General features: G+C 40.5%; 1 long non-coding RNA gene across 1 annotated transcript; it reads left to right on the top strand.

Moving 5' to 3' along the window:
* Positions 1-20,477: 20,477 nt before the first annotated feature.
* On the top strand, positions 20,478-24,021 carry LOC104224446 (uncharacterized). The gene is made up of 4 exons (XR_710352.2): positions 20,478-20,572; positions 21,558-21,648; positions 22,859-22,965; positions 23,743-24,021. It is a non-coding gene; the product is annotated as an uncharacterized lncRNA (long non-coding RNA).
* The last annotated feature ends 329 nt before the right edge of the window (positions 24,022-24,350 follow it).

Here is a 24,350-nt window from a genome sequence, read left to right as displayed (position 1 = left end):
GCAATAAGCCTTTGGTTTTCTTAATGCCACGGTTCTTTCCAAAGGTGGAATTTGTGCGAACTGGGTGGCTCTTCCCGATGATGGATGGCATGACAACCTTCTTAAGGGTTTGAGTCTGTTTTCTTTTTGCTTTTTAGTAGCTAGTTGGTAAGAGTGCCTCAAGCAAAGCTTCACTTGGGCCTAACACATTTGCCTTTGATCCTATGGTAAAAAACAAATCGTTGTGTATAGGATGGTGAAAGTGGTGACCTTGAGACTCTTGTGTTGGCCGATAATCATCAAGTGGTTTTTTAGGACCATTGTGTTACTCAAATCTTAGCTGAGGTTGTTGTGGGCCCACGACTCTGTTTCTTTAGCAATCCCATAGCTTGCGTGGTGAGAATTCGAATTGCAAGTCCAAGTCCCAAGCCATTAGTCTAGGACTTGCCCTGAATGTTTGTCTAGGCAAAATTCTAAGTGTAATTTGACTTGAGATGTGATTATAGGCTCTCCTTGATCTGAATGTTATCTTGAACACTTCCATAGCCTACCAATGATAATATCCCTAGTCAACCCTTTTGAGCCATAGACCTTTTCATTCAAGAACCACGACACAAGCCTTTACCCGTTCTAAAAATACCCTCTCTTAGCACCCGATATTTCCGTAGCACAAGGCAAAAACATAATTTTGGGGGAGAGACGAGGAATGCAACAAAGTGGTAAAAGGTACAAAATGAAGAAAAGGAAAGGCAATGAAAAAGAAAGAAAATCAAAAAGATAAAAAGAATGTTCAATGTAGAAAAGAATGAAGGGATTCAATAAAAGCAAAGAGATGAAAGGTGTGGAAAGTTGAAAAGGAGAAAAAGTTTAAAATGAACAAGAAAGAGTGACAGTGTATCTCTCTAACCCCTAAGAAAGAGGCAAATGACTTAAAAAGTCAAGTGAATGTGTGCCAAAATAAAGCAAATGAAGTGCTAAAGGGAAGATGGAACTTACTTAGACCAAACATTTCCTAACCTAACTAAAAGCTTTCACTATATCTCCACAAAAGCCCTTTATAATGTTGAGTTGAATGAAGCTTACATTAATGGTGACTCACATAAGGGGCAAGCTTATGGTACTTAAAGCCGGACTTGTGACCCTTCTTTGAGAGAGATGGGCATGTTTCCACTATCCTCGTTCTGAGTGCTACAATCCTAAAGGTGAGGTTTGCTTAGGGAGAGTTGAGGATGTGTGAGTTTGGGTTCCACAATGACCAAAGTAATAGAAAGAGTTTCTTTGATGTGTTGAGTCGACTTTTGATGGTCTTGTGTCGCACTAAATCCATGGTGCTTAAAAGAGTGAATGTTGTTAATGATTTATTTGAATTGAGGGCAATTGTTAGTCCCAATTGAGGCTACATGAGGTCACTTTAGATCATCTGAATTTTCTTGGATTTACTCTTAAGAGGTGAGTTTTATTTTGTTTGCTTGAGGATAAGCAAAAGCTTAAGTTTGGGGGAGATGATAACTAGGAATTATGATGAATTTTATACTCCTTCTTACTTGAGGTTTGATTAAAAATATATACAAAATAGTCTCAAAGGCTTACATGTTGTACTTGTTTGCAGGGTTTGGTCAACAAGGTGACAATTCGTCAAAACCAGCTCAAAAAGGAGTGAAACATGCACAAGTACCAAGAACAAGTCCAAGCATAGTGCAAAAGGTCCAATGCGGCCACACTCCATTCTGTGCGGTACGCAGTGAGGAGGTTCAGAGAGATGCTCATTTCAGACATTCAAGCAATGCGGCCGCAAAGCAGTTTGTGCGGACCGCATTGGCTTCACGCGGCCGCACTCAATATTGTGCGGTCCGCAAAGCTGGAGTTCAGAGAGTAAGGGATTTTGAGGTTGACACCAATGCGGTCCGCAGTTCTTTTTGTGCGGACCGCAATAGAAGCCACCGCGGCCACGATGCATTTTATGTGGCCCGCGGTGGCCAAGTTCAGAGGGCAGAGTTTTAAGTCAAGAAGCCTCAATGCGGACGCACTCAATTTTGTGCGGTCCGCATTACCCCCGCAGGGATATTTTTTTCCAGAAAATTCGGCATAGTATAAATAGTTTCTTTTCCCATTTTTAGGTCATCAGTTGTATTTTAACTTTGTCCTGCGCTCATGAATAGTGTTTTTAATCCATTTTGAGTAATTTTAGAGTAGTTTTATCATTAAATCTTCAAGTATTAGCTTGTAATTAAATATTATGGGTTTATCTTCATCTATTTCTTTATTTTCTTCTATTATCATGAGTAGCTAGACCCATTAGCTAGGGTTGTGGCTCAACCCTAGTGTGGGTATTTGATGGGTCTAGTGTTTTAAGGCTTGAATGTCTATGGGTGTTTGATATTTGGACTAATTTGTGGTTTCAACGTTGAAATAGTGGTTGCAAACACTAATTTGTGCCTACTTGACTTGAGTTCTTCTTGAGAAAGAGAACTTGAGTCTAGAAAAATTAGTCCAACAAGGAATTCGGGCATATTTAAGAGATTGATAGCCCCAATTAAAGGGTTAACCCTAGAGATAATAATACTCGACTTGAACCTAAATTGCTTGCACAAATTATCATACCCAATTGGTCTTGAGAAAGTCAATTTGGGCAAAATCACTCAAACTACCGAGAGGTATAGAGTAAGAAATTTAGTGCATTGGTTATATCGTAATCCCCATTATGACAACCTAGCCTTAGACTCGAGAACCCGTTAAGTATCCACCTAGGAGAAAGTCACTTCCCCAGTGCCTTCTTAACTATTTAGACAAACCTCAAGTATTTCACTCTTAGCTTAATTTAGCATCTTGTTAGCATAATATTAGAAGTAATCAAAATACCAACTATGATTAGAAGTGCAATTAAGAGCAATTACGCATCTCTAACTTAGATAGAAACCCAATTCCCATTTCTAGCTCCCTATGGAAATCGTTCCCGACCTTCTCGGGTAAAAGCTGCTTCGACCACTCTCGCTACTTTGTAGTAGTGCAGGGTTGCATCGATCACTTTTTGGCGCCGTTGTTGGGGAGCTAATGGTTTTGGCTATCTATTTAAATAGTTTTATGTATTGTTCTTCTTTCCTTCCGTGTTACTAATTTGTGTGTGTCACAACTTCAGGTACAAAATGGCAGCAAACAACCCACCTCTTGGAGATCTTCCACCGGGGGAGGAGGTAGATGACAATGTTGATGATGAGGTTCCTATTGTACCTCAAGGCCAAAGGAGAGGTCGCCATACCCATGATAATATTACAGACCCTCCCCCGCCATATCCAAGAGTGGCTCCTCGAGTGCTTCCCAACTAAGGATATGCAAGTGCAATTGTCCCACCCCGGATCTGGGCGGGCAATTTTCAAATTACAAATGTGATGCTGACATTGCTGGAGCAACATGGATATTTCACGGGCGCTGCCAATTAGAATGCTTACAAATATCTCAAGGGCTTCGTGGATACTTGTTGGGGGAGCAAGCAAACTAATGTGTCCGAGAATGCACTTCGATTGAGACTATTCCCTTTCTCACTTAGAGGGAAGGCATTAGATTAGCTTGAGTGACTTCCCAACCATTCCATCACTACTTGGGATGAGTTTAAGTTCATTGCAAAGTTTTTCTCACTGGGGCACATGGCAACATTGAGAGATGAGATCTTAGCTTTCAAGCAGGAGCCTACCGAACCATTACATGAGATTTGGGAGCGATATAGAACCATGGTAAAGGAATTCCCCAACAATGATATGACTGAGGCAATGATCCAACAGGCCTTCTACCGGGGCATTAACATAACAAACTAATGCATAGTGAACTAACTTGCTGGGGGTAATTCCATGAAGCTATCTTATGATGAGGCTTGTGACATTCTTGACGAGATGGCAGACACATCCTCCGCTTGGCAAATTAGAGCCAATGTGCCACAAGGTGACCCCACGGTCACTCACTTGCACAAAGAGCTACATGACCATAGGCAGGCTATAGCAGAGCTAACAACTATAATGAACCAGCTAGCAAAGGCACAGTTACAACAATTTCAAAATCCGCACCAAGTAAATGCTATAGAGGGTGTCAACATGCTAGTGGACAAAAGAAGACAAAGAAGTCAACATAATCAAGGGAGTTCGGATCAATTTGACAATGATTGTCGTGGATTCCAAGATGATGGTTATGATGGGCAGAATGAAGAGGTGCAATATGTGAATAAATACCAAGGCCAGAGGGGCAATTCTTCCAACCAACAACAATAGAGACCCCAAGGCAATTGGGACAATCAAGAACAATAAGGGAATAGTAATTGGGGGAACAACAACCAAAATTCCAATTGGGGCAATCAGAACAATAATCAAAATAACCAGGGTAATTGGAATGGCAACAACAACAATTGGGGTGGTAACAACAATCAGGAAGGTTGGAACAATGGCAATCAAGGAAATCGGGGGCAAGGCTTTCAAAGGCCCCCAAAGTATTAACAACCGAACAATCCGCCCCGATTTATATCCCAAGGTCCTAGTTCTTCCAACAACGAAATGGGGAGAATTAAAATGATGTTTGAACAGATGATGAAAAAGAATTCGAACTCTGATGCTCAGTTGGCTTCCCACAATACTTCAATCAGAAACTTGGAGGTTTAATTGGGCCAAATCTCACAATCCTTGAATACTCGTCCTAAGGGGGCTCAACCAAGTGATACGGTAGTTAACCCTAAGAATGGGAACAATCATGTTATGGCGGTAACTACAAGTAGTGGACGAGGCGATGATGTGAATGCCTCCAAGCAAAAAGCAATTTTGAGTGATGAAGTTGAGTTGCAAGATGATGAAATTCCTTTGGTGATTGAAAATGTGATTGATGAGAATGTGAATGAAGAAGTGAGGATTCATATTCAAGATGCCGAGGTGGAGACTCAGAATGACGTGAACCTGTCTAGGGAACACGTAATAGACATGCTGGAAACGGTTGTGCCTAAAGCCAAGGCTCCTTTTCCAAGGCCACCTCCACCTTATCCTCAAAGGCTCGCGAAGCAGAAAAATAAGAATCAGTTTAAAAAGTTCATTAACATGATGAAGAGCTTATCCATTAATGTGCCTTTAGTGGAGGCTCTAGAACAAATGCTGGGCTACGCTAAATTCATAAAGGACTTGGTGACAAAGAAAAGATCCATGGATTGTGAAACTATCAAGATGACCAACCAAGTTAGTGCAATAGTGCACTTAATGGCCCCGAAGCTTGAAGATCCTGGTGCTTTCACCATTTCTTACACCATTGGGAGTGCGGACTTTGCAAAAGCTCTATGTGATTTGGGGGCAAGTATCAACTTGATGCCCTACTCAGCTTTCAAGACTTTGGGTATTGACAACCGAGGCTAACTTCTATGAGATTGCAAATGGCGGATAGAACTATGAAGAGACCATTTGGTATTATTGATGATGTCCTTGTCCAGGTGGACAAATTTATCTTGCCAACTGATTTTGTGATCTTGGACTATGAGGTAGATTATGAAGTTCCAATAATATTTGGAATACTTTTCCTTGCTACTAGGAAGGCCTTAGTTGATGTGGAAGCAGGGGAACTCACCTTCCGAGTGGGTGATGAGAAAGTGGTCTTTCATGTGTGCAAGTCAATGAAGCAGCCCAACAGTTCTGAGGTATGCTCTTTTGTGGACCTTGTCACATCAGTGATAGTTGATGATACCAGTGCAATGATCAATGTGGAGGACCCTCTAGAGGCCGTGTTGTTGAATCTTGATGTAAATGAGGATGAAGGCCAAGTGGAGTGCGTGAATGCTTTACATGGAATGGGCTCTTACTCTTATGAGCCTAGGAAACTCACTTTGTATCTTGATAATAAGAAGACTCCACCAACAAAACCTTCAATTGAGGAACCTCCGGTATTGGAGTTGAAGCCATTGCATGCACACCTCAGGTATGAGTTCTTAGGCCCTAGTTCAACTTTGCCAGTTATTCTTTCTTCTTGTCTTACTAACATGCAGGTTGATGCCACATTGGCAGTGCTTCAAAAGTAGAAAAAGGCAATTGGATGGACTTTAGCTGATATTCGGGGGATAAGCCCCGCATTCTGTATGCACAATATTATTCTGGAAGATGATGCAAAGCCCTCCTTGGAGCATCAAAGGAGGTTGAATGAAGCAATGCAAGAAGTTGTGAAAAAGGAGGTGATCAAGTGGTTGGATGTCGGGGTTGTGTACCCCTTCTCTGATAGTTCTTGATCTTTGCCGGTGCAATGTGTTCCAAAGAAGGGTGGCATGATCGTGGTTGCAAATTCGTAAAATGAGTTGATTCCTACCAGGACCGTCATCGGGTGAAGGGTATGCATGGACTACCGCAAGTTGAATAAAATGACCCGCAAGGATCACTTTCCATTGCCTTTTCTTGATCAGATGTTAGATCGATTTGCTGGGCATGCCTTCTATTGTTTCTTGTATGGGTATTCTGGATACAACAAAATCTTGATTACTCCGAAAGATCAAGAGAAGACCATATTCACTTGTCCATATGGCACCTTTGCCTTTTCTCGGATGCCTTTTGGGTTGTGTAATGCACCGGCTACATTTCAGCGGTGTATGATGGCTATTTTCGCTGATATGGTGGAAGATATTTTGGATGTGTTCATGGACGACTTTAGTGTTGTGGGTGATTCATTTGAGGAATGTTTGAAAAATCTTGATAGAGTGTTGGCTCGTTGTGAAGAAACCAATCTTGTTCTTAATTGGGAGAAATGCCACTTCATAGTGGAAGAGGGCATAGTTCTCGGGCATAAAATTTCAAAGCATGGTATAGAGGTGGACAAAGCAAAAATTGATGTGATTTCGAGGCTCCCTCCCCTATCTCTGTCAAGGGAGTTAGAAGTTTTCTGGGGCATGCGGGGTTCTATCGGAGATTTATCAAAGACTTTTCGAAGGTAGTGAATCCCTTATGCAAGTTATTGGAAAAAGATGGCAAGTTCGTGTTTGATGAGAGATGTATGCAAGCCTTTGAACTTCTCAAGCACAAGTTCACCACCGCCACTATTATTACCGCACCCAGTTGCAGCTTGCCTTTTGAGCTCATGTGTGATGCGATCGATGTTGCGGTTAGGGCAGTTTTGGGTCAAAGAGTGAACAAAATATTTCATCCAGTGTACTATGCGAGTAATACAATGAATTATGCTCAAGTGAACTACACGGTGACTGAGAGAGAGCTTTTGGATATTGTGTTTGCGATGGATAAATTTCAGCCGTATCTTTTGGGTGCCAAGGTCATAGGCATACCAATCATGCCGCACTCCGGTACTTGATGACGAAGAAGGATTCCAAAGCAATACTGATGCGATGGGTGTTGTTACTTCAAGAGTTTGATTTGGAGATTGTGGACTGGAAGGGTAGTGAAAACCAAGTGGCGGACCACTTGTCCCGCTTGGAGGAGGAGGGGAGGCTCGTGATGGCCTAGAGATCAATGATTCATTTCTCGACGAACAACTCCTTTCGGTGCCGGTGAATGGTATGTCATGGTTTGCGGACGTTGCTAATTTCCTTGTGACTGGTATAATCCCGTATGAGCTCTCTTCTAACCAAAGGAAGAATCTCAAACGAGATAGTTTGGATTTTTATTGGGATGAGCCGTACTTGTTCAAGATTTGCACGGATGGTGTGATCCGAAGGTGTGTCCCGGAGGAGGATCAATTGAATATCTTAGAGGCTTGTCATTCCTCTCCCTATGGTGGCCATCATGGCGGGGCAAGGACAACTTCAAAAGTTCTTAGTTGTGGGTTTTATTGGCCAACTTTGTACAAAGATACAAGTGAACTTGTGAAGAGGTGTGACGAATGTCAAAGAGCGGGTGGAATTTCGAAGAAAGATAAGATTCTTCTCAATACCATTCTTGAAGTTGATATTTTTTATGTATGGGACATTGATTTTATGGGCCCATTTGTTAGCTCGTATGGGAACATATACATTCTTGTGGCGGTTGACTATGTTTCAAAGTGGGTTGAAGCCGTGGATTTACCCAACAATAAGGCCTGGAGTGTTGTTGCGTTTCTCAAGAAGAGCATTTTTACAAGGTTTGGCACTCCTCGTGCAATCATAAGTGATAGGGGGTCTCATTTTTGCAATAGAGCTTTTGACACTTTGCTTGCAAAGTATGGTGTCAACCGCAAAGTTTCTACTCCTTATCATCCTCAAGAGAGTGGCCAAGTTGAAGTCTCAAACAGGGAAATCAAGAGTATATTGTCAAAGACGGTCAATGCAAATAGGACCGATTGGTCAAAGAAGTTGGATGATGCTCTATGGGCTTATAGGACTGCTTACAAGACTCCGATTGGTATGTCTCCGTACAGGTTGGTGTTTGGTAAAGCTTGCCATCTACCGATTGAGTTAGAGCACAAGGCCATGTGAGCTTTGTGGAAGATGAATCTTGAATGGGATGTGGCAGCAAATCTTCGTGTGGAGCAGCTTAATGAACTTGATGAATTCCGATTCCATGCCTACTCCAGTTCGTCCTTGTACAAGGACAAAATGAAGTACCTTCATGATAAATATGCTCGTGTCAAGGAGTTCAAAGTGAGTGATTTGGTTCTCTTATTCAACTCTCGGTTACGTCTATTTTTGGGAAAACTTAAGTCGAAATGGAGTGGACCTTTTGAAGTGGTGTTTATGACTCTGTTTGGTGCACTCGACTTGAAGAACAAAAATGGGTAGGTTTTCAGAGTTAACAGGCACAGGGTCAAGCATTACCTGGGCAAGATTGATGACAGCCATGTGGTGGCACTTCTTCATCTAAAGTGATTTGATGGTAACCTACGTCATGCCGCTACGTTAAATCAGGCGATTCTTGGGAGGCAACCCATGTGTTTTTCTTTGATTTTCTTTGTAGTGTAGGATTTAATTTTGGACTGATTGGTTGTGAGATGTTGTAGGATTGTTTGATGCAGTGCAGGACCAAGTTAAAAAAAATACACACTCTCTAAAGTTTTCTGTGCGAACCACACTTCATTTTGTGCGGCCACAAAGGCCTTAGTGCGGGGGCAACAATTCAATGCAGACCGCAGAGTATTTGGTCAAAAATGTGGAGTCTCTGAAGTTTGCCACCGCGGCCGCAATGCATTTTGTGCGGTCCGCGGTGGACCACTGCGGCCGTATTGTATTTCTTGCGGTTCGTTGTGGTTTTCTCCCTAGTGCTTCATGTTTCTGAGTACTGCGGACCACGGTGCCATTTTGTGCGGTCTGCGGTGGGTAGGTGAGATGTGCCCTAGGTCCTTTCTCTATAAATAGGACCTGAGGCCCTCAATTTGAACTTTTCGATCTTTTACTCTCAAAAGCTTAAAAATTACTGTTCATCTCATCTAATTGCACGAATTCAACTGCTAAATCTCGTAATTAACATTGTATGTCACTTCTGGTAACTCTAATTCTTTCTTAGTTGTTTAATTTCATTATTTTCTTTTAACTTTCATTTTTCTTAGTTTTTCTCATTTTTCTTCCCATTTTTCTTTCAATTATGTAACATAGGTTAGTTTAATCCTGTTTTAATTAGGACTAATTAGTTAAAACACCGATTCTACACCTAGGGAATCAATAATAGGTGAAAATTTGGACTAAAAATGTGAAAAACTTGAACCCTAGGTTGGTAGTGTTGTTGGGTACTCACCACGGGCCGTGGTGGATTTTGTGCGGTCTATGATGCTTCTGTGTAGTCCGAAGTACTATTTTGTGCGGACCGCGGTGGTTAAAGTTCTGAAAGCTGACAATTAAGGACCGCAACTGCAATGGATTTTGTGCGGTCCGTAGTGCCTCAGTACGGACCGCAAAACATTTTGTGCGGTCTGCAGTGCCTTTAATCAGAGAGTGGGTAGTCTGAACCCCACCTCAGTGCGGACCACAGTGCATTTTGTGCGGTCAGCGGTAGCTTCTTTGCGGCTGCACTTCATTTTGTGCGGTCCGCGGTCTACAACTTCTGAATGTCTGCAATTTTTCTGCAATGTTTCACTGACTCTGCTGATACTAGCAAAGTTCAACTATATTCTCTTTGCAGATCATGGTGAAATCACGAGGCAAAGTTGATAAACAACCAGGGAAAGGAGAGTCCTCCCGGGGTAGGGGACGAGGCATGATAAGATTGACCCCGCAAGCCCGACAAAATATCAAAAACACCAGAAGGCTCATAAAGGCTGCTAATAGAGCTATTGACCAATACAGGAGTGAATATGAGCCTTCCCGGGAGCCATCTGACTCAGACTCCATGCCAGAGTATATTCCTGACTGGCCGGAGAGGAACAGATTGAGGGATACACCTCCGGTTTCTCCCACTGCCCAAGCATCAGTATGCATATCTTTTGAGTCGTCTGAGGGCTCAGCTGCAGGCAGTGGCAATGAATATTCCACCTTACTTACAGCTTCACTATCCGGGGAAGGTCCTGTAGAAGAAGAAGGAGAAGAAGTAGGAGGGGGTGAGCCCCAAGTGGGAGGGGTGGAGAGAACCAGAAATCTGGAGGCATGTCAAGACAGATTTGTGAGTGAGGTAGCCTATCACAATATGAAAGATTGGTGGACCGAGAGGAAGCTAATACTTGAGCTAAAATTCATCACCCAGGACCTTTTGCCTCACAACCCCAATGTGTTGAGGCAGTTCAGAGAGAGAGCAGGCTGGGATTACTTCATAGGTCATGTGGAGGATGCCAATGAGCACTTGGTGAAGGAGTTTTACACAAATGCTGCCCACATCAAAAAGGGCACCACAGTGACCAAAGTGTGGAACTTGAAGGTGAAATTTGATGGCAAAACTATAAATGACTACCTGGGCTTCCCGGAGGAGGATGAGGCACTGTACTTAGAAAAAGTGGCATTAGGTGAGGCTTCTTGTCCTTGGTTAGTAGAGTACTTGGCAATCCCAGGTACCACCCTAGATTGGTTGACTGCGGGAGTGAAGATTCTGAGGAGGACACTGAACTTCGAAGCTAAAGGGTGGGAAATATTTGTGTGTAGCAGGCTAGACCCCACCACTCACGACAACTAACTCCCTATCCCCCGGGCTATATTGGTGGCATCGATCATGGCAGGGTACCCGATTAACATCGGGAATGTGATGTCCAGGGTAATTACACGGATGGTGAATGAAGGTGATAGATTCTATCCCTTCCCCAACTTCCTGACCATGTACTTTGAGGACCTCGATATGGAGAAGTGGAGATTCCATGTAAAAGTGAAAGCAAATGCACCATTCTCCTAGTACAACACCAAGGGTCCCGACAACCCCAAGGATTTCAAGGGCAAATCCACTACTTCAACTGGCCAGTCTGAAGAGCCAGTAGTAGTAGTGGCTCCTACTCAACCTCCTTCCACCACAATAGATATGGCCTCATGACCATCCACTTCTATTGCTCTAAAGATCCCCACATCCACTGCATATCCCTTGACGGTCCATCGCCTGAACTAGACCCTTGCCAGCATCAACAACTGGATACAGACAACCACTTCTAAGCTGTCTATACTATCTACTTCGGTGGCAGCCCAGTCAGCACCTCCTCCGCCACAAGTCCCTTAGTCAGTGGAGGAGACTCTGAAGGAGCTTCTGGACAACCAGAAGAAGCTCATAGATGCTGTTGATTCTCATGGCAAGGCATTGAAGGAGCTTGCTGGGGAGGCGAAGAAAATGAGAAAGACTCGGGCTTCAAAAGAGTCGGTGAAGGAGATAAGGGTGGAGGTCGAGAGGTTAAAGGCGGATCACCTGCCTCTGGATCTGTTATTGCATGACCCGGCTCCAGCAGCCCAGCCCCAGCCAGAGCAGGAGATAGAGAGGCTACCCAAGAGGAAGAGGGTGATTCTCCATACTAACAATGCTGTCATAGAGTTGGAGGACCCATAGGAAGAATCCTCTAGCCAGCACCAGATTCCAGTACAGGCCCAGGACTCAGTCCAGGCCCAGGTCCCAGTGGAGACATAGAGTATAGGGAGTCAGTCATAGGTTCCTGAGCAGACCGAGGACCCTGGGACCTAGAATCAGGTCCCTATGCAGATAGAGGGCCAATAGGGAGTTTCTTTTTCCTCTATCTCTCTCTCTCTCTCTCTCTCTCTCTCTCTCTCTTATTTTGTGCTTATTTTGGTTAGTTAGCATTCAGGACAATGCTAGCTTTCATTTGAGGGGGTAGCCCTATTTGGATGACTGTATATATTACATTATTTTTCTTTTATGATTTCTTTTTACCTTTGGATTGTACATAATTTTATCATTTTATTGCACTTTTCGTACTTTTACTTTTGGTCTGTATATAAAGTTGCGTTCCTATATATATATTCATTCTCCCTTATGTATATTCGACTAAATCCCCTCTTGTATATATTCATTTTACTTTCCGCATTTTTCCTTTCTTATCTTCTTATTTTATGTTCGTAGAATCTTATTTTGAGTTTTTGTAATAAGCCTTTGGTTTTCTTAATGCCACGGTTCTTTCCAAAGGTGGAATTTGTGTGAACCGGGTGGCTCTTCCAGATGATGGATGACATGACAACCTTCTTAAGGGTTTGAGTCTATTTTCTTTTTGCTTTTTAGTAGCTAGTTGGTAAGGGTGCCTCAAGCAAAGCTTGACTTGGGCCTAACACATTTGCCTTTGATCCTATGGTAAAAAACAAATCTTGTGTATAGGATGGTGAAAGTGGTGATCTTGAGACTCTTGTGTTGGCCAATAATCATCAAGTGGTTTTTCAGGACCATTGTGTTACTCAAATCTTAGGTGAGGTTGTTGTGGGCCCCCAACTCTGTTTCTTTAGCAATCCCATAGCTTGCGTGGTGAGAATTAGAATTGCAAGTCCAAATCCCGAGCCATTAGTCTAGGACTTGCCTTGAATGTTTGTCTAGGCGAAATCCTAAGTGTAATTTGACTTGAGATGTGATTATAGACTCTTGTTGATCCGAATGTTATCTTGAACACTTCCATAGCCTACCAATGATAATATCCCTAGTCAACCCTTTTGAGCCATAGACCTTTTCTTTCAAGAACCATGACACAAGCCTTTACCCGTTATAAAAATACCCTCTCTTGGCACCCGATATTTCCTTATCACAAGGAAAAAACATAAGTTTAGGGGGAGAGACGAGGAATGCAACAAAGTGGTAAAAGGTACAAAATGAAGAAAAGAAAAGGCAATGAAAAAGAAAGAAAATCAAAAAGACAAAAAGAATGTTCAATGTAGAAAAAAATGAAGGGAATCAATAAAAGCAAAGAGATGAAAGGTGTGGAAAGTTGAGAAAGGAGAAAAAGTTTGAAATGAACAAGAAAGAGTGACAGTCTGTCTCTCTAACCCCTAAGAAAGAAGCAAATGACTTAAAAAGCCAAGTGAATGTGTGCCAAAATGAAGCAAGTGAAGTGCTAAATGGAATATGGAACTTACTTAGACCAAACATTTCCTACCCTAACCAAAAGCTTTCACTATATCTCCACAAAAGCCCTATATGATGTTGAGTTGAATGAAGCTTACATTAGTGGTGACTCACATAAGGGGAAAGCTTATGGTACTTAGAGCCGAACTTGTGACCCTTCTTTGAGAGAGATGAGCGTGTTTCCACTATCCTCGTTCTGAGTGCTACAATCCTAAAGGTGATGTTTGCTTAGGGAGAGTTGAGGATGTGTGAGTTTGGGTTCCACAATGACCAAAGTAATAGAAAGAGTTTCTTTGATGTGTTGAGTCAACTCTTGATGCTCTTGTGTCGCACTAAATCCATGGTGCTTAAAAGAGTGAATGTTGTTAATGATCATTTGAATTAAGGGAAATTGTTAGTCCCAATTGAGGCTAGATGAGGTCACTTTAGGTCAGGTGAATTTTCTTGAATTTACTCTTACGGGGTGAGTCTTATTTTGTTTGCTTGAGGACAAACAAAAGCTTAAGTTTGGGGGAGTTAATAACTTGGAATTATGATGAATTTTACACTCCTTCTTACTTGAGTTTTGATTAAAAATGTGTACAAAATAGTCTCAAAGGCTTACATGTTGTACTTGTTTGCAGGGTTTGGTCAACAAGGTGGCAATTCGTCAAAACCAGCTCAAAAAGGAGTGAAACATGCACAAGTACCAAGAACAAGTCCAAGCACAGTGCAACAGGTCCAATGCGGCCGCACTCCATTCTGTGCGGTCCGCAGTGAGGAAGTTCAGAGAGATGCTCATTTCAGACATCCAAGCAATGCGGCCGCAAAGCAGTTTGTGCGGACCGCATTGGCTTCATCACGGCCGCACTCAATATTGTGCGGTCCGCAAAGCTGGAGTTCAGAGAGTAGGGGATTTTGAGGTTGACACCAATGCGGTCCGTGGTCCTTTTTGTGCGAACCGCAACAGAAGCCACCGCGGCCACGGTGCATTTTATATGGCCCGTGGTGGCCAAGTTCAGAGAGCAGAGTTTTAATCCAAGAAACCTCAATGCGGCCGCACTCGATTTTGTGCGGTCCGCAATACCCCCGCGGGGGTATTTTTGTCCAGAAAATTTGGCCTAGTATACATAGTTTCTTTTCCCATTTTTAGGTCATCAGTTGTATTTTAACGTTGGGCTGCGTTCGTGAACAGTGTTTTAACCATTTTGAGTAATTTTAGAGTAGTTTTATCATTGAATCTTCAAGTATTAGATTGTAATTGAATATTATGGGTTTATCTTCATCTATTTCTTTGTTTTCTTCTATTATCATGAGTAGCTAGACCCATTAGCTAGGGTTGTGGCTCATCCCTAGTGTGGGTATTTGATGGGTCTAGTGTTTTAAGGTTTGAATGTCTATGGGTGTTTGATATTTGGACTAATTTGTGATTTCAACGTTGAAATAGTGGTTGCAAACACTAATTTGTGCCTACTTGACTTGAGTTCTTCTTGAGAAAGAGAACTTGAGTCTAGAAAAATTAGTCCAACAAGGAATTCGAGCGTATTCAAGAGATTGATAGCCCCAATTAAAGGGTTAACCCTAGAGATAGTAATACTCGACTTGAACCTAAATTGCTTGCACAAATTATCATATCCAATTGGTCTTGAGAAAGTCAATTAGGGCAAAATCACTCAAACTACCGAGAGGTATAGAGTGAGAAATTTAGTGCATTGGTTATATCGTAATCCCCATTATGACAACCTAGCCTTAGACCGAGAACCTGTCAAGTATCCATCTAGGAGAAAGTCACTTCCCTAGTGCCTTCTTAACTATTTAGACAACCCTCAAGTATTTCACTCTTAGCTTAATTTAGCATCTTGTTAGCATAATATTAGAAGTAATCAAAAGACCAACTATGATTAGAAGTGCAATTAAGAGCAATTACGCATCTCTAACTTAGATAGAAACCCAATTCCCATTTCTAGCTCCCTCTGGAAATCGTTCCCGACCTTCTCGGGTAAAAGTTGATTCAACCACTCTTGCTACTTTGTAGTAGTGTAGGGTTGGCACTAATCAACTTCTTCGAGGTGTTCATAAATGATTTCCCTGTTGTGGGGGATTCTCTTGATGAGTATTTGAGTAATCTTGATAAAGTCTTGGCACGTTGTGAAGAGACTAACTTGGTGCTTAATTCGGAGAAGTGTCACTTTATGGTACAGGAAGGCATTGCCCTCGGCCATAAGATCTACAAGAATGGTATTGAAGTGGATAAAGCAAAGATTGAAGTGATATCAAAACTCCCTCCTCCTACTTCCATTAAAAGAGTGAGGAGCTTTCTAGGGCATGCGAGGTTTTACCTTCGATTCATCAAGGATTTCTCAAAGGTGGTGAACCCCTTGTGCAAGTTATTGGAAAAAGATGCAAAATTTGTGTTCAATGATAATTGCATGAAGGATTTTGCGCTACTTAAGTATAGGTTGACTACCACTCCCATCAGTACCGCACCAAATTGGAGCTTACCATTTGAGCTCATATGTAATGCTATCGATGTGGCGGTAGGAGCGGTATTGGGGCAAAGAATCAACAAGATATTCCATCCGGTCTACTATGATAGTAAGACCATGAACGACGCCTAAGTCAACTATACAGTGACCAAGAAAGAACTCTTAGCCATTGTCTTTGCTATGGAAAGTTCCACCCGTACCTCATGGGTACCAAAGTGATTGTTCACACCGATCACGCGACGTTTCGCTATTTGATGAGTAAGAAGGACCCATAGGCTAGATTGATGAGGTGGGTACTTCTTATACAAGAGTTTGATCTTGAAATCATAGACCAAAAAGGAAGTGAGAATCAAGTGGCGGACCACTTGTCCCGTTTGGAAGAGGAGGGGAGGCCCCATGATGGCCTTGAGATCAATGATTCGTTTTCGGATGAACAACTCTTTTCCATGTCTTTGACCGAGATGCCTTGGTTTGCCGATGTGGCTAACTATCTTGTGAGTGGAATTGTTCCGAATGAGTTCTATTCAAACCAAAGGAAGAAGCTCAAACGGGACTGCTTGGATTATTATTGGGATGAGCCATATCTTTTCAAAATTTGCACCGAAGGTGTTATCCGAAGATATGTTCCAGAAGAAGAGAAATTGGGTATTCTTTAAGCTTATCATTCTTCGCCCTATGGTGGTCACCATGGTAGGGCGATGTCACGACCCTAACCCCGAACCCGGTCGTGATGGTGCCTCTCGTGAAGACAAGGCCATCCAACTAAACCCAATTCACTTGTTAAAGCAGTTAAACAACATAAAAGCAGTCTAAAACATGATTTAATGATAATAAGTAGCGGAAATACAATCCGACATAGCCCTAACCGGAGTGCCACAAGTCATGAGCGTCTATAAGCTATAATACAAGTCTGCTAAATCCATAAACTAGTACAAATTTTGAAGGGAAATAGAAATGATAAAAGAGTAGAGACATAGGGCTGCGGATGTCAACAACTACCTTGTAGTCTCCGAATGCTCGCCTGAAACTGGAGGGATCAGCACTCGAGAGCGGTACCAGCTACTCCTGAATCTGCACATAGGGGTGCAGGGAGTAAAGTGAGTACTCCAATTCAGTGAGTAACAAATGTAAATAACGACTGAAAGTAAAAAACACGTAAGGCACAAGGCATTCCATAATGAAGTAGTAAAACCGTTTAAAAGCAGTAAAACAGTGAAAAGCCAAGAAAAATCCTCTTTCAACAAGTAAACAAGTAATTGACAGTCAATTATGAAAAATAAACATATAAAGGTTCACCCATCGGGCACAGTATCACCACATCCGCCCCTCGGGCAACATCTCAGAACAATAACAGCCCCTCGGGCTCAATCTCACATCACAATGGGTACCTGCGCTCACTGGGGGTGTGCAGACTCCTGGAGGGGCCCCTTACGGCCCAAGCGCAATAACAAGCCATCTCGTGGCATCAAATCTAGGCCCTCCGCCTCATATCAATCAAGCCACCTCATGGAGTACATATCTTAGGCCCTCGGCCTCAAATCAGTATCAATGTTTCCTCACAATGTAGGCCCCCTGCCTTACGCAGTCAAAAAAATCATCACAAGCCTCTCGGGCAATAGTAAAACAGTGTTTCTTAGCCCAAACATCATTTAAAATATCATTTAAGTCTTAAAAGCTGAGTAAACATGGCTGAGTAGTAAAACAGTGGAAATTAACATGATTGAGTTCAAGTATAAAGTCAAAACAGTGAGGAAATAGTAATAAAAATCCCTGAAGGGTTCAAATAGCTGGCATTCAGCCCAAATCATGATGATAGCAAATAAATTCAGTCAAATACGCGGTTATATCATCAACCGGGATGGACCAAGTCACAATTCCCAATAGTGCACGACCCCACGCTCGTCATCAAGTGTGTGTCTCGCCTCAACATAGCACTACGATGTGCAATCCGGGGTTTCAAACCCTCAGGACATCATTTACAATCATTACTCACTTTGAACCGGCTAAATCTCTAGCTCACGACGCCTTTGCCCCTCGAATTGGCCTCCGTGCGCATCGAATCTATCCAAAATCAGAACGAGTACGTCAACATATGCTAAAGGAACAAAGCCCAAGTGAAAACAATCAACAAAGGGAACAAATCCCGAAATTACCAAAACCCAACCTCTGGGCCCACATCTCAAAATTCAGAAATTTCTACATCAATAGATTCCTCATCTCCCCATGAGTCTATGCATATCAAGAATACCAAAATCGGAGTTCAAATGACCTCTCAAATACTCATTTTAAGGCCTCTTAAACTCAAGCCCTAATCCCCCATTTTTAGCCCTTTAATTCCTTTAATTACAGCCTTAATCCATGAAATACTACCATAGAAATGTGTTTAGGTCCAAAATTCTTACCTTAACGAAGTTCCTTTGAAATCCCTCTTCCAAATCGTCCAAAAGCTCTCAAGCCGAAGTCAAAAATGGTGAAATAACCCAAAAATTCGCGAAGGACTCTTTTAATTTATCTGACCAGGGGTGCCCGCATCTGCGGTCCAAAATACGCTTCCGCGGTACCGCATTTGCGGTTCACCCTCCGCTTCTGTGGAAATAACTTATCAGACCAAATATCGCATTTGCGGACCACTCGCCACATCTGCGACTCCGCAGGTGCGGTCCCTCTATTGCATCTGCGGTTCCTGACTCTACCTCTCCATTCCGCATCTGCACCTCCCCTTCCACACGTGCAACGCTGCACCTGCGGTCCCCAAACCGCGGATGCAAAAACATCAGAAGCAGAAAAAAAATCTCAGCAGCTGCAATAACCTTTCAACTTCTCTGACGACCATCCGAAATCATTCTGAGGCCCCCGGGACCTCAACCAAAAGTACAAACATAACCCAATACCTTATTCAAACTTGTTCCAATCATCAAAATGCCTCAAACAACTTCAGATCTACCAAATCATATCGGATTCAAGCCTAAGTTTCTAAAACATTCCAAAATATGCTTTTGATCATAAACCCAACTAAACCACGTCCGAATGACCTAAAATTTTATACACACATCCCAAATGACACAACGAAGCTAATGCAACTCTCAGAATTTCATTCCGACCCCTATATCAAAATCTCGCTTATCAACCGGAAATCGCCAAAATATCAACTTCGCCAATTCAAGCCTAATTCTATTCTGAACCTCCAAAACCCGTTAAGATCACACTCCTAAGTCATGAATCACCTACCGAGGCTAACCGAACCATCGGAACTCACATCCGAGCCCTCTAACACATAAGACAATATCCGGTTGACTTTTCCACCTCAAACTTCCTTAAAAGAGACTAAGTGTCTCAAACCTTACCAAAATCATCTCGGACTCGATCCGACCAACCCGATACCATAAAATACGGATAAAAAAGCATAAAGAAGCAGAAATGGGGGAAACAGAGTGGTAACTCATGATACGACTGGTCGGGTCGTCACAGGCGAGAACTGCTACAAAGGTCTTAAGTTGTGGATTCTATTGGCCTACCTTGTACAAAGATGCTACCGAGCTTGTCAAGTGGTGTGATGAGTGCCAAAGAGATGGTGGGATTTCCAAGAAGAATGAGATGCCTCTCACTACCATCCTTGAGATCGACATTTTTGATGTGTGGGGTATCGACTTTATGGGTCCATTTGCGAGTTCATGTGGGAACACTTATATTTTTATTATTGTGGATTATGTCTCCATGTGGGTTGAAGCTATGGATTTGTCGAACAATGAACCACGGATTGTGGTGGCCTTCTTGAAGAAAAATATATTTACAAGGTTCGGCACCCGAAGGGCCATCATTAGTGATGGGGGTTCTCATTTTTGTAACAAAGTCTTTGCCACTTTACTCTCTAAGTATGGTGTCACTTAGAAGGTGTCAACTCCCTATCAACCCCAAGCAAGTGGATAGGTTGAGGTCTCCAACAGGGAGATCAAGAGTATTCTATCCAAGACTGTCAATGCAAACCAGACTGATTGGTTAAGGAAACTTGACGATGCTTGATGGGCATATAGAACAACTTGCAAGACTCCAATTGGTATGTATCCATATCGATTGGTATTTGGTAAAGCATGTCACCTCTCAGTGGAACTAGAGCATAAGGCCATGTGGGTGTTGAAGAAATTGAACCTAGAGTGGGATGTACACTACAAAAAAAACAGCAATTAGCGACGGATTTTAGCGACAACTTTTGTTCCATCACTGATTAGCGACAGATTGGCTATGAACTAAAAGTTTCGTTGAAAAAAAAGAAAAAAATAGTTAGCATCTAATCTAGCGATGGAATAGCGACAAATTCAAAAATTTATCCTAATTGTTGGAGCTAAATATTGGCGCCCTTAATTTACCTACAGATTTAGCGACAAAAGCTGAGCGACAAAATTTATTTAACTCCAGCGACGGATTTAGCAACGGAAAATCCGTCGCTAGCCTTAATTTGTTTATCAAAATATTTTAAAACTCCTTGCTATGGAAATTTCCGTCGATAATGTATTTTTTAATAAAAAATAATATTATTTGTAGCGACGGAACCTGTCCTTAGCTAAATCCATCACTGAAGACAACTTTATTATTTTTCCTAGGGCACAAATTTGGTAAACCATCAGTCTCTTCTAAAACAGCAGAAACATAAGAGAGAGCAAAATTAGGTGGCTGAGAGCAAAATCAGTAGAAGTCACACGATGAGGATTTTCAAGAACAAGAGTAAAAATCATTAGCCAATGTGAATCAAAGGTTTGTAGATGGATTTGTTTCTTCTTAAATAAGCTTAGCACTAATCTTTTGTTATCATTTGTGATAAAAATCAGATTTATTTGAAACTGGTATCTCTTTGGGAGATTTATTTATATAGCTTAGCAAAATTTGTATTTTGGGACTTTTTTGTTGAATCGATTTCATGTCTTTGATTGTTACTTTACAAAACTTTATAAGAATCAGATTTTGGGTTATTCTTGACTTTAGATGTGATAAAATCAAAACTTCAAGTGAACACTGATATTTTGTTGGAATTTTATATTACAGTTATTGGAGTATTGTAGCTTAGCAAATATTATGTTTTCGATTTTTTTGTTGGACAGATTTTTGTCATCTGATGTGGTTTCATCCTTTTGATTGTTTCTTTATATCATGAAAGCTTATAACAATCATATTTCTGTGTTAATTTTGACATAGAAATGGCTCTATAGACCGTCATCTTCTTGGATTGTAAAAGTTTCGAGAATTTTTTGGTAGATTCCTTTGGTAGTTTAATTAATCTTCTTCTGCTTATCTTCTTAATTTTTTGTCCAGATCTACAAAAAATTTCTTCACATAGCTTTAGACAAATTTTGTATTAGAAATGTAATTTTGTATTTTTTTTCCATAGGAGAGAAAAATCAATTGGGAGATAATCTGGGTAAGGGATTTTAAGAACAAGAGCAAAAATTAGTAGCCAACGTGAATCTAAGGTTTGTAGATGGCTTTGTTTCTTCCTCTCTTTCTTATGCTTAGTACTAATTTTGGGTTCCAAAATAGATAAGCCACCAATTTGTGTATATTATCAAGTATATTTGTCTAAGAAATGTTTTGTTTAATATATGAAACTAACAGATTCTTTTGGTGGCCTAATTAATCTTCTCTTGCATGTCTGTTTAATTTTTTGTCCAGATCTACAAAAAAAAAATTCGAACAGCTTTTGATATTTGTATTAGAAATTTAATTTATGTTTTTTGTTTCATAGGGTGCTTTCACCGCTTGTGATGATATGTGAAGATCTATTTCTTCTTAACTAACATCGTCGTCGCTTGTACGAGTAGTTAAATCAAGTTTAGGTAATCTCACTCTACTTCTATCTCTCCCCCTCTCTCTATGTGTATATGTTTCTCTATATGTATCTAGAGCTCTCTATGTGCGACCAGTTCCAGGTGAGTAGCCAGTCAGTCTATTATTGAAGAATGTGACGCTCAGCTGATGTTTCACTGCACATACCTTCATGTTTATTTACAACATTGTTATGGTGCTCATTCCGTTGGACCTTTCATATCTAATTAGTTGTTCCGTTTCCTACAGGGGCCAAGTAAATTTATCTTATTTTGTATGTCCTTAAAAATATATTTACCATATTTCCTTTCAAGTTAGCAGCATTGATTGAAATGTTTGGAAATCTTTAGTGGTACACATCTTTATGTTTCTTCTTCCACATAAAAGGAGAATATACTATGCTAATGTGTTTACTACTTTACTTTGATTGGGTTTCTCTTAGCTGAATTCTAGTTTGTGTTTGCCAATAGCTTGTTAGAGGAAAAAACCTGGTGGTCAAGGTTGATTGATTAATTATTTCAAAGTATCTTGTAATTAAGTATGTGTGATTTTTTCACTTTAAAAAAAGAGGGTTGGATGGTATTTGTTTAAGTACTACTACTTGTTAAAAAATATTAGTATTTTAAACTTGAACAAGATGTAGTAATTTATTTGACCTATGGAGAAAGACGATATTCCTTATTGAATACCAGAGAATATAGGAGCTTTCACTTGTAAATATGTGTGGAAAAACTAAGAAGAAGTTGTAGATCTATCACTCTGCTCATACTACCTTATCACTAGTTATCTTTCTGCTTATTCTAATAACTGATTGCTATTATATATTCTGTACTACTATATGTTCCCTTTGTGCTTCTTTCTCATGTTCCTTAGGTAGAATTTTTTTAAGCTTTATTCTGTTGTTGCTAATACAATAGTCATCCCCATGTTCCAAAAATCTTCAATGTTTTTTTCCAAAGAAAATCACTCTTTGAAGGGGAAGAATGAATTGTTAATCTAACTTGACTGTCATTTTAGAGTATAGAATATAACTGCTGCCAATGTTATTTAGATGCAAAGGAAGAAAACTAATTACTACTACTGCTGACTGTTGCCACTGTTACTTATTTTAGAGTTTAAATTGTTGTTTCTCCATCATTTGTTAGCTATAAAAAATTTCTAAATTTTGTTACTGCATAGAAACATTTCTAAAGAAGAAAAATATATTATTTTTTGTATAAGCTGTTGAGAAGGATCGAGACCCAACACCAAGTGAGATACATTTGTACGTCCATACACATGAGCACGATGGAAAATTTTTTCTTGATGAGAAAGCTCGAATCGTGAATGTAAGTCCAATATTTTATGATCTTATTTACTACAATGTAAAAAGGGATAGTGAAGCTGCTCTCTATCAACGTGTTTGCTTTGTGGTATTAAAAATAAAATTTTCAATATTTTTTTTATCTAATCTGGTAACTAATATCCAATTTGAAATGGGACTTCTTCCTTGAGGTGGATTCTAAAATTAGTGTTCTGTAAGTGGCTTTTGCATTTTTGCTGTTGGTATAGCTAATGAGTTTGGTACATCCAAAACCAAATTGCATCTAATACTACCAACAATAACGTATCTTTGGTTATGTGAATGAACTTTAGAATAGAGTGGTTTAGAGTTCTGAGATATTTTATCTAAGAAAAACAAATGGTTGAGCAATTAGCTCAATCTTTTGGCTCCCTCCAAATTGATTTTAACGACTTATTTATGATAATTATTGGAGTGACAAACCAAATCAATAAAGCATTGTTTTTCTTCTTTGTTATGCAATGGCAGGAGAAGATCTCAATACCAAGGATAGAACTGTGGATAATCAGAATAAGCCTGCAAATAGGAAGAAAACATGAACTTGGAAGGTTCTAGCTTAATTTTCCAATATTAGGATGTCGTAGATAATGATTAGATTATAATTATAGTATCATATAATATTTTGTTGGGACTTTTATCCTCCCATAATTTTGTCCTTGCATATAGCAGCAAATATGAAAAGTTGCATCCTCTCTATTGGTTAATTAAATGCTCAACATTCTTGATTGTTTTAATTTCACTACTTATTACACTTCTTTTACAGGAAAGATATCAAGAAATATTATGGGAACAAACATAAACTCGGTCTGATATTGATCAATGTAAAACATATTATGAAGCTGCATGAGGGAAAAAGAAGAGAAGATTATATGGTCTTGGATCTCAAGTAAAATGCTACTACGAGCCGAATCTTCGTGGCTCTTCTGGATCAGATGCTTCATCATCAATACCACCTTCGAGTTCTCAATCAGCATCAATAGGGAATCTGGATGAGTTAGTGATGTGTTTGATTCCTGCACTAACAGAGTGCATAGTTATTGTTGGTGTTAGAGATGATTCAAACTTAATTGTAATAGCTATATGCATTTTGATATCATTTTGGACCTTGAAGCATGTTAATTTATATGATCTTTAGCTATTATTTAGGATATCTAATAATTTACATTCAAAATGCATGAGCGGAGAAAATTTAAAATAATAAATAAAAAAGATCTAAAAGAGAAAGATATTGAGACAGATTGCGACAGATATTTTTCGTAATAGAAATAAATATAGCGACAGATTGCAATAGACGATTTTTGTCTCTAAAAGAAAAGATGAAATGACTCTAAAAATATTTGGCGACAGATTAGCGACCGACTTTCCGTCGCA

This window comes from Nicotiana sylvestris, chromosome 3 (genome assembly GCF_000393655.2).
Source record: "Nicotiana sylvestris chromosome 3, ASM39365v2, whole genome shotgun sequence".
Taxonomy (NCBI): Eukaryota; Viridiplantae; Streptophyta; class Magnoliopsida; order Solanales; family Solanaceae; genus Nicotiana; species Nicotiana sylvestris.
The sequence above is the reverse complement of the archived record's forward strand: the minus strand, read 5'-3'. Positions and strand labels throughout refer to the sequence as shown.